The 10,706-nt window shown below is 48.3% G+C and overlaps 7 non-coding genes across 7 annotated transcripts; all 7 read left to right on the top strand.

The window, feature by feature from the left end:
• Positions 1 to 240: 240 nt before the first annotated feature.
• On the top strand, positions 241 to 398 carry LOC135032759 (U1 spliceosomal RNA). Its single transcript, XR_010228239.1, has one exon. It is a non-coding gene; the product is annotated as a U1 spliceosomal RNA (small nuclear RNA).
• Positions 399 to 550: 152 nt separating this feature from the next.
• Positions 551 to 713, top strand: LOC135032664 (U1 spliceosomal RNA). The gene has a single exon (XR_010228154.1). It is a non-coding gene; the product is annotated as a U1 spliceosomal RNA (small nuclear RNA).
• A 671-nt stretch (positions 714 to 1,384) lies between these two features.
• On the top strand, positions 1,385 to 1,548 carry LOC135032745 (U1 spliceosomal RNA). The gene has a single exon (XR_010228225.1). It is a non-coding gene; the product is annotated as a U1 spliceosomal RNA (small nuclear RNA).
• A 152-nt stretch (positions 1,549 to 1,700) lies between these two features.
• Positions 1,701 to 1,863, top strand: LOC135032684 (U1 spliceosomal RNA). The gene has a single exon (XR_010228169.1). It is a non-coding gene; the product is annotated as a U1 spliceosomal RNA (small nuclear RNA).
• A 674-nt stretch (positions 1,864 to 2,537) lies between these two features.
• LOC135032752 (U1 spliceosomal RNA) lies at positions 2,538 to 2,701 on the top strand. Its single transcript, XR_010228232.1, has one exon. It is a non-coding gene; the product is annotated as a U1 spliceosomal RNA (small nuclear RNA).
• Positions 2,702 to 2,853: 152 nt separating this feature from the next.
• On the top strand, positions 2,854 to 3,016 carry LOC135032701 (U1 spliceosomal RNA). The gene has a single exon (XR_010228185.1). It is a non-coding gene; the product is annotated as a U1 spliceosomal RNA (small nuclear RNA).
• A 655-nt stretch (positions 3,017 to 3,671) lies between these two features.
• On the top strand, positions 3,672 to 3,835 carry LOC135032735 (U1 spliceosomal RNA). Its single transcript, XR_010228215.1, has one exon. It is a non-coding gene; the product is annotated as a U1 spliceosomal RNA (small nuclear RNA).
• The last annotated feature ends 6,871 nt before the right edge of the window (positions 3,836 to 10,706 follow it).

Here is a 10,706-nt window from a genome sequence, read left to right as displayed (position 1 = left end):
TTTCCCAAACGAAATACACTAGAATGAAAATTTTAAAGCCTCCTGTTAGTGCTTCATCTACACGTTATAGCCCTGAATTTTCCAATGCCTATCTCTTTGCAAAAGAGAGATATCGGCAAGGAAAACCTGTATTGTACCTTTGCATTTTTCTCCCAAACGAAAAATGCTGCCTCAGTTGAATCTCCTTTACTTGACAGAGATGTGCCTGAGCAGCGGCCCTCCCCAGCCCTATCCCAAATCATACTTATTTTGCATAGGCGATACCATGGTCATTGTTTTCCCAGGGTGAGGTTCATTCATTGCATTCTGGGTATGCTGACCCCTGTGATTTCCCCAAATGTGGGAAACTCGACTGCATTATTTGTGGTAGTGGGGGACTGTGTTTGTGCTTTCCTCTGGTCAGCTCTGGTAAAAGTCAGATTTCTTTGTCTCAGATCTTCCTCTAGCCTTGTTCTTCTTTCGAGAGTTCCCTTGTGCTGCCTCAGTTGGATCTCCTTCACTTGACAGGGGGGTACCCGAGCAGCGACCCTCCCCAGCTCTAGCCCAAATCCTACTTACCTGCCAGGTGAGATACTATGATCATGAAGGTGCTTCTCCCAGGGCAAGGCTCACCCATTGCACTCTGGGTGTGCTGCTCCTGCGATTTCCCCAAATGTGGGAAACTTGACTGCATAATTTGTGTTTCCCCTGGTCGGCTCTCGTATAATTCAGATCTCTTTGTCTCAGGTCTCTCTCCAGCCTAGTTTGCTGTCTGTTTCCACTTCTCTTTTCTTGAGCTGCTCCCTTCTATGCCCTTGCGCACTATCCTGACTTCTCCCGTCTGCTTACTTTGTGCCTTCCAATGCACAATGCAAACTACAGGTAGTGCTGCAGGGCCCACACCCTTTTACTTGCCGTACAGAGCAGCTCTAGAGCTGTTACAGTGCCCAGCTGCTGCAAGAAATCAGCTTGTATGCTTCAGGGGCTGGGGCATAGCCAACATGAGCCCCACACCGAAGGAGGGTGGAGGTGTTTAATGCGAACTAGGGGTCATCCAAGCGCCGCAAAAGGCCGCCATGCCCTGCACGCCCATTTTCTCTTTTCATATGCAGACGAGGGTTGAAGCCAACTTTGACCCACTGCTTGGATGACATCACCATATGCAAATCCATCTGCTGCAGGCCTTCCCCCAGGAATGCTTGCACTAGTTGTTGCATTTGGTTTGTTGTTTGGGGGTGCTTCAGTATTAGGCAGCCTTCTTCCCTCCCATGTTCATCTGAAAATATGTGTTCTCCCTGCAGTTGTTGTCCCCAGATGAGAGTTCCCTTGTGCTGCCTCAGTTGAATCTCCTTTACTTGACAGAGATGTGCCTGAGCAGCGGCCCTCCCCAGCCCTATCCCAAATCATACTTATTTTGCATAGGAGATACCATGGTCATGAAGATTGTTCTCCCAGGGTGAGGTTCATTCATTGCATTCTGGGTATGCTGACCCCTGTGATTTCCCCAAATGTGGGTAACTCGACTGCATTATTTGTTGTAGTGGGGGACTGTGTTTGTGTTTTCCTCTGGTCAGCTCTGGTAAAAGTCAGATTTCTTTGTCTCAGATCTTCCTCTAGCCTTGTTCTTCTTTCGAGAGTTCCCTTGTGCTGCCTCAGTTGGATCTCCTTCACTTGACAGGGGGGTGCCCGAGCAGCGACCCTCCCCAGCTCTAGCCCAACTCCTACTTACCTGCCAGGTGAGATACTATGATCATGAAGGTGCTTCTCCCAGGGCAAGGCTCACCCATTGCACTCTGGGTGTGCTGCCCCTGCGATTTCCCCAAATGTGGGAAACTTGACTGCAGAATTTGTGTTTCCCCTGGTCGGCTCTCGTATAATTCAGATCTCTTTGTATCAGGTCTCTCTACAGCCTAGTTTGCTGTCTGTTTCCACTTCTTTTTTCTTGAGCCCCTCCCTTTTATACCCTTGTGCACTATCCTGACTTCTCCTCCTGTCTGCTTACTTTGTGCCTTCCAATGCACAATGCAAACTACAGGTAGTGCTGCAGGGCCCACACCCTTTTACTTGCCTTACAGAGCAGCTCTGGAGCTGTTACAGTGCCAAGCTGCTGCAAGAAATCAGCTTGAATGCTTCAGGGGCTGGGGCATGGCCAACATGAGACCCACACCGAAGGAGGGTGGGGGTGTTTAATGAAAACTAAGGGTCATCCAAGCACCGCAAAAGGCCGCCATGCCCTGCACGCCCCTTTTCTCTTTTCATATGCAGACGAAGGTTGAAGCCAACTTTGACCCACTGCTTGGATGACATCACCATATGCAAATCCATCTGCGGCAGGCCTTCCCCCAGGAATGCTTGCACTAGTTGTTGCATTTGGTTTGTTGTTTGGGGGTGCTTCAGTATTAGGCAGCCTTCTGCCCTCCCATGTTCATCTGAAAATATGTGTTCTCCCTGCAGTTGTTGTCCCCAGATGAGAGTTCCCTTGTGCTGCCTCAGTTGAATCTCCTTTACTTGACAGAGATGTGCCTGAGCAGCGGCCCTCCCCAGCCCTATCCCAAATCATACTTATTTTGCATAGGAGATACCATGGTCATGAAGATTATTCTCCCAGGGTGAGGTTCATTCATTGCATTCTGGGTATGCTGACCCCTGTGATTTCCCCAAATGTGGGTAACTCGACTGCATTATTTGTGGTAGCGGGGGACTGTGTTTGTGTTTTCCTCTGGTCAGCTCTGGTAAAAGTCAGATTTCTTTGTTTCAGATCTTCCTCTAGCCTTGTTCTTCTTTTGAGAGTTCCCTTGTGCTGCCTCAGTTGGATCTCCTTCACTTGACAGGGGGGTGCCCGAGCAGCGACCCTCCCCAGCTCAAGCCCAACTCCTACTTACCTGCCAGGTGAGATACTATGATCATGAAGGTGCTTCTCCCAGGGCAAGGCTCACCCATTGCACTCTCGGTGTGCTGCCCCTGCGATTTCCCCAAATGTGGGAAACTTGACTGCATAATTTGTGTTTCCCCTGGTCGGCTCTCGTATAATTCAGATCTCTTTGTCTCAGGTCTCTCTCCAGCCTAGTTTGCTGTCTGTTTCCACTTCTTTTTTCTTGAGCCCCTCCCTTTTATACCCTTGTGCACTATCCTGACTTCTCCTCCTGTCTGCTTACTTTGTGCCTTCCAATGCACAATGCAAACTACACACCCTTTTACTTGCCTTACAGAGCAGCTCTGGAGCTGTTACAGTGCCAAGCTGCTGTAAGAAATCAGCTTGAATGCTTCAGGGGCTGGGGCATTGTCAACATGAGCCCCACACCGAAGGAGGGTGGGGGTGTTTAATGCGAACTAAGGGTCATCCAAGCGCCGCAAAAGGCCGCCATGCCCTGCATACCCCTTTTCTCTTTTCATATGCAGATGAGGGTTCCAGACAACTTTGGCCCACTGCTTGGATGACATCACCGTATGCAAATCCGTCTTATGCAGAACTTCCCCCAGGAATGCTTGTACTAGTTGTTGCATTTGGTTTGTTGTTTGGGGGTGCTTCAGTATTAGGCAGCCTTCTGCCCTCCCATGTTCATCTGAAAATATGTGTTCTCCCTGCAGTTGTTGTCCCCAGATGAGAGTTCCCTTGTGCTGCCTCAGTTGAATCTCCTTTACTTGACAGAGATGTGCCTGAGCAGCGGCCCTCCCCAGCCCTATCCCAAATCATACTTATTTTGCATAGGCGATACCATGGTCATGAAGATTGTTCTCCCAGGGTGAGGTTCATTCATTGCATTCTGGGTATGCTGACCCCTGTGATTTCCCCAAATGTGGGAAACTCGACTGCATTATTTGTGGTAGTGGGGGACTGTGTTTGTGCTTTCCTCTGGTCAGCTCTGGTAAAAGTCAGATTTCTTTGTCTCAGATCTTCCTCTAGCCTTGTTCTTCTTTCGAGAGTTCCCTTGTGCTGCCTCAGTTGGATCTCCTTCACTTGACAGGGGGTGCCCGAGCAGCAATCCTCCACAGCTCTGGCCCAACTCCTACTTACCTGCCAGGTGAGATACTATGATCTTCACTGTTAGAGCAATCAGGATGTGGAATTCCCTGCCAGGGAAGGTGGTAATGGCGGACTCTGTAATTGGATTTAAAAAAGGAATGGATACATTTCTGAATGAAAAAGCTATCCAAGGTTATAATACTTAAAATATCAACATGGTTAATCCGGGGGTAACATGAGTTGTAGTAGCTAACTAGTCATAAAACATTATTCAGCAAGTATGTAGAATCATCACAACATAAAACAGGTTGAACACGATGGGCAATTTGCCTCTATTCAACCTCAAAAACTATGTTACTATATGTTACTATATTACTATGTTACTGTAGTATACAGAACACCACAATGCAATGAGCAGTGATAGTGAGCACTGATGAGGATACTAGAACTGACACTGAGCAGCAAGATGCAGCACTGGACTATTAGTAATGTACTGTAGTATGCTGAGCACAACAATGCAGCACAAGACAATGAGCAGTGATACTGAGCACTGATGAGGATACTACTGAGAACTGACACTGAGCAGGAGAGACACACTACTAGTATTACTGAGCAGCAATAAGTATCCACTGATACTGAGCACTGATATTGAGATTTCCACTGAGAGAACATAGCCACGTCCTCTCCGCTCTCTCTTCAATGCACGAGTAAAAATGGCGGCAACGTGCAGCTCTTTATATGGAATCCGAATCTCGCGAGAATCCGACAGCGGGATGATGACATTTTCCCTTGTTCAGGTTTTCCGAGTCAGGCGGGAACAACCGAGCCTGCCTCGTACCAGTGTAAACCACGTGGAGTTCGTGGGGAATTCGGTTCTCGGAGAACCGAACCCGCTCCTCTCTACCTTATACCCATCATTTTTTTTTATTTTCAATCTAAGCCCCTGCAGTTTTCTGTAAGCATCTGCTTTGCTATGATGATCAACAAGTCACAAGGGCAAACACTCAGGGCTTGAGGCGTAGATCTTAGGACCAGCTGCTACAAGTATGGCAGAGGTGTCACTATCAATGGTGACACCCAGAGAGGTGGCGAGGGAGATTGTAATGCAGTGCGCGCAGATAAGCAGCGCAATGGTAAAAAGGAGGCATGGTTTCATAGGTAGGGGCGTGGCCTGGTGGCCTGAATCTACATTTTGTTGCTCCGGGTGTCCCGGGGGTTGGGGGCTGCACCGGGGACTAGTGTGTGAGCGGTGCTGGCTCCTGCACAGTGACATGGCATGGCCACTAGAGATGTGCACCGGAAATTTTTCGGGTTTTGTGTTTTGGTTTTGGGTTCGGTTCCGCGGCCGTGTTTTGGGTTCGAACGCGTTTTGGCTAAACCTCACCGAATTTTTTTTGTTGGATTCGGGTGTGTTTTGGATTCGGGTGTTTTTTTCAAAAAACCCTAAAAAACAGCTTAAATCATAGAATTTGGGAGTCATTTTGATCCCAAAGTATTATTAACCTCAATAACCATAATTTCCACTCATTTTCAGTCTATTCTTAACACCTCACACCTCACAATATTATTTTTAGTCCTAAAATTTGCACCGAGGTCGCTGGATGACTAAGCTCAGTGACCCAAGTGGCCGACACAAACACCTGGCCCATATAGGAGTGGCACTGCAGTGTCACGCATGATGGCCCTTCCAAAAAACACTCCCCAAACAGCACATGACGCAAAGAAAAAAAGAGGCGCAATGAGGTAGCTGTGTGACTAAGCTCAGCGACCCAAGTGGCCGACACAAACACCTGGCCCATCTAGGAGTGGCACTGCAGTGTCACGCAGGATGGCCCTTCCAAAAAACACTCCCCAAACAGCACATGACGCAAAGAAAAAAAGAGGCGCAATGAGGTAGCTGTGTGACTAAGCTCAGCGACCCAAGTGGCCGACACAAACACCTGGCCCATCTAGGAGTGGCACTGCAGTGTCACGCAGGATGGCCCTTCCAAAAACACTCCCCAAACAGCACATGACGCAAAGAAAAAAAGAGGCGCAATGAGGTAGCTGTGTGACTAAGCTCAGCGACCCAAGTGGCCGACACAAACACCTGGCCCATCTAGGAGTGGCACTGCAGTGTCACGCATGATGGCCCTTCCAAAAAACACTCCCCAAACAGCACATGACGCAAAGAAAAAAAGAGGCGCAATGAGGTAGCTGTGTGACTAAGCTCAGCGACCCAAGTGGCCGACACAAACACCTGGCCCATCTAGGAGTGGCACTGCAGTGTCACGCAGGATGGCCCTTCCAAAAAACACTCCCCAAACAGCACATGACGCAAAGAAAAAAAGAGGCGCAATGAGGTAGCTGTGTGACTAAGCTCAGCGACCCAAGTGGCCGACACAAACACCTGGCCCATCTAGGAGTGGCACTGCAGTGTCACGCAGGATGGCCCTTCCAAAAACACTCCCCAAACAGCACATGACGCAAAGAAAAAAAGAGGCGCAATGAGGTAGCTGTGTGACTAAGCTCAGCGACCCAAGTGGCCGACACAAACACCTGGCCCATCTAGGAGTGGCACTGCAGTGTCACGCAGGATGGCCCTTCAAAAAAACACTCCCCAAACAGCACATGACGCAAAGAAAAAAAGAGGCGCAATGAGGTAGCTGTGTGACTAAGCTCAGCGACCCAAGTGGACGACACAAACACCTGGCCCATCTAGGAGTGTCACTGCAGTGTCACGCAGGATGGCCCTTCCAAAAAACACTCCCCAAACAGCACATGACGCAAAGAAAAATAAAAGAAAAAAGAGGTGCAAGGTGGAATTGCCTTGGGCCCTCCCACCCACCCTTATGTTGTATAAACAGGACATGCGCACTTTAACCAACCCATCATTTCAGTGACAGGGTCTGCCACACGACTGTGACTGAAATGACGGGTTGGTTTGGACCCCCACCAAAAAAGAAGCAATTAATCTCTCCTTGCACAAACTGGCTCTATAGAGGCAAGATGTCCACCTCATCATCATCCTCCGATTCATCACCGTGTACATCCCCCTCCTCACAGATTATCAATTCGTCCCCACTGGAATCCACCATCTCAGCTCCCTGTGTACTTTGTGGAGGCAATTGCTGCTGGTCAATGTCTCCACGGAGAAATTGATTATAATTCATTTTAATGAACATCATCTTCTCCACATTTTCTGGAAGTAACCTCGTACGCCGATTGCTGACAAGGTGAGCGGCGGCACTAAACACTCTTTCGGAGTACACACTTGTGGGAGGGCAACTTAGGTAGAATAAAGCCAGTTTGTGCAAGGGCCTCCAAATTGCCTCTTTTTCCTGCCAGTATACGTACGGACTGTCTGACGTGCCTACTTGGATGCGGTCACTCATATAATCCTCCACCATTCTTTCAATGGTGATAGAATCATATGCAGTGACAGTAGACGACATGTCCGTAATCGTTGGCAGGTCCTTCAGTCCGGACCAGATGTCAGCATCAGCAGTCGCTCCAGACTGCCCTGCATCACCGCCAGCGGGTGGGCTCGGAATTCTGAGCCTTTTCCTCGCACCCCCAATTGCGGGAGAATGTGAAGGAGGAGCTGTTGACCGATCAAGTTCCGCTTGACTTGATAATTTTCTCACCAGCAGGTCTTTGAACCCCTGCAGACTTGTGTCTGCCGGAAAGAGAGATACAACGTAGGTTTTAAATCTAGGATCGAGCACGGTGGCCAAAATGTAGTGCTCTGATTTCAACAGATTGACCACCCGTGAATCCTGGTTAAGCGAATGAAGGGCTCCATCCACAAGTCCCACATGCCTAGCGGAATCGCTCTGTCTTAGCTCCTCCTTCAATGTCTCCAGCTTCTTCTGCAAAAGCCTGATGACGGGAATGACCTGACTCAGGCTGGCAGTGTCTGAACTGACTTCACGTGTGGCAAGTTCAAAAGGTTGCAGAACCTTGCACAACGTTGAAATCATTCTCCACTGCGCTTGAGACAGGTGCATTCCACCTCCTATATCGTGGTCAGATGTATAGGCTTGAATGGCCTTTTGCTGCTCCTCCATCCTCTGAAGCATATAGAGGGTTGAATTCCACCTCGTTACCACTTCTTGCTTCAGATGATGGCAGGGCAGGTTCAGGCGTTTTTGGTGTTGCTCCAGTCTTCTGTACGTGGTGCCTGTACGCCGAAAGTGTCCCGCAATTCTTGTGGCCACCGACAGCATCTCTTGCACGCCCCTGTCGTTTTTTAAATAATTCTGCACCACCAAATTCAAGGTATGTGCAAAACATGGGACGTGCTGGAATTTGCCCAGATATAATGCACGCACAATATTGCTGGCGTTGTCCGATGCCACAAATCCACAGGAGAGTCCAATTGGGGTAAGCCATTCTGTGATGATTTTCCTTAGTTGCCGTAAGAGGTTTTCAGCTGTGTGCGTATTCTGGAAAGCGGTGATACAAAGCATAGCCTGCCTAGGAAAGAGTTGGCGTTTGCGAGATGCTGCTACTGGTGCCGCCGCTGCTGTTCTTGCGGCGGGAGTCAATACATCTACCCAGTGGGCTGTCACAGTCATATAGTCCTGAGTCTGCCCTGCTCCACTTGTCCACATGTCCGTGGTTAAGTGGACATTGGGTACAACTGCATTTTTTAGGACACTGGTGAGTCTTTTTCTGAGGTCTGTGTACATTTTTGGTATCGCCTGCCTAGAGAAATGGAACCTAGGTGGTATTTGGTACCGGGGACACAGTACCTCAATCAAGTCTATAGTTGGCTCTGAAGTAATGATGGATACCGGAACCACGTTTCTCACTGCCCAGGATGCCAAGGCCTCAGTTATCCGCTTTGCAGCAGGATGACTGCTGTGATATTTCATCTTCCTTGCAAAGGACTGTTGGACAGTCAATTGCTTGGTGGAAGTAGTAAAAGTGGTCTTACGACTTCCCCTCTGGGATGACCATCGACTCCCAGCAGCAACAACAGCAGCGCCAGCAGCAGTAGGCGTTACACTCAAGGATGCATCGGAGGAATCCCAGGCAGGAGAGAACTCGTCAGAATTGCCAGTGACATGGCCTGCAGGACTATTGGCATTCCTGGGGAAGGAGGAAATTGACACTGAGGGAGTTGGTGGGGTGGTTTGCGTGAGCTTGGTTACAAGAGGAAGGGATTTACTGGTCAGTGGACTGCTTCCGCTGTCGCCCAAAGTTTTTGAACTTGTCACTGACTTATGATGAATGCGCTGCAGGTGACGTATAAGGGAGGATGTTCCGAGGTGGTTAACGTCCTTACCCCTACTTATTACAGCTTGACAAAGGCAACACACGGCTTGACACCTGTTGTCCGCATTTCTGTTGAAATACTTCCACACCGAAGAGCTGATTTTTTTGGTATTTTCACCAGGCATGTCAATGGCCATATTCCTCCCACGGACAACAGGTGTCTCGCCGGGTGCCTGACTTAAACAAACCACCTCACCATCAGAATCCTCCTTGTCAATTTCCTCCCCAGCGCCAGCAACACCCATATCCTCCTCATCCTGGTGTACTTCAACACTGACATCTTCAATCTGACTATCAGGAACTGGACTGCGGGTGCTCCTTCCAGCACTTGCAGGGGGCGTGCAAATGGTGGAAGGTGCATGCTCTTCACGTCCAGTGTTGGGAAGGTCAGGCATCGCAACCGACACAATTGGACTCTCCTTGTGGATTTGTGATTTTGAAGAACGCACAGTTCTTTGCTGTGCTTTTGCCAGCTTAAGTCTTTTCATTTTTCTAGCGAGAGGCTGAGTGCTTCCATCCTCATGTGAAGCTGAACCACTAGCCATGAACATAGGCCAGGGCCTCAGCCGTTCCTTGCCACTCCGTGTGGTAAATGGCATATTGGCAAGTTTACGCTTCTCCTCCGATGATTTTTATTTAGATTTTTGAGTCCTTTTTTTACTGATCTTTTGTGTTTTGGATTTTACATGCTCTGTACTATGACATTGGGCATCGGCCTTGGCAGACGACGTTGATGGAATTTCATCGTCTCGGCCATGACTAGTGGCAGCAGCTTCAGCACGAGGTGGAAGTGGATCTTGATCTTTCCCTATTTTTGGAACCTCAACATTTTTGTTCTCCATATTTTAATAGGCACAACTAAAAGGCACCTCAGGTAAACAATGGAGATGGATGGATACTAGTATACTTATGGATGACGAGTGACTGACGACACAGAGGTAGCTACAGCCGTGGACTACCGTACTGCGTCTGCTAGTATAGAGATGATAATTAATGATATAAAAAAAATATATATATAACTACTGTAGGTATATATAATATAATGACGGACCTGGTGGACACTGTCAGCAGACTGCTAAACTACTAGTATGAAGAAGATAGAAAAAACTTCCACCACAGGTAGGTAGGTATACAATTATGGACGAGCACTGACGACACAGAGATAGCCACAGCCGTGGCCTACCGTACTGCGTCTGCTAGTATAGAGATGATAATTAATGATATAAAAAAAAAATATATATAACTACTGTAGGTATATATAATATAATGACGGACCTGGTGGACACTGTCAGCAGACTGCTAAACTACTAGTATGAAGAAGATAGAAAAAAAAACCCACCACAGTTAGGTATACAATTATGGACGAGTGACGACACAGAGGTAGGTACAGCCGTGAACTACCGTACTGCGTCTGCTAGTATAGATAATATACTAAATATATTACTACTGTAGGTATATAATATAATGACGGACCTGGTGGACACTGTCAGCAGACTCCTAA

Source organism: Pseudophryne corroboree, unplaced genomic scaffold (genome assembly GCF_028390025.1).
Source record: "Pseudophryne corroboree isolate aPseCor3 unplaced genomic scaffold, aPseCor3.hap2 scaffold_551, whole genome shotgun sequence".
Lineage (NCBI taxonomy): Eukaryota > Metazoa > Chordata > Amphibia > Anura > Myobatrachidae > Pseudophryne > Pseudophryne corroboree.
Note: the sequence above shows the minus strand (reverse complement) of the source record. Positions and strands in the feature narration are given on the sequence as shown.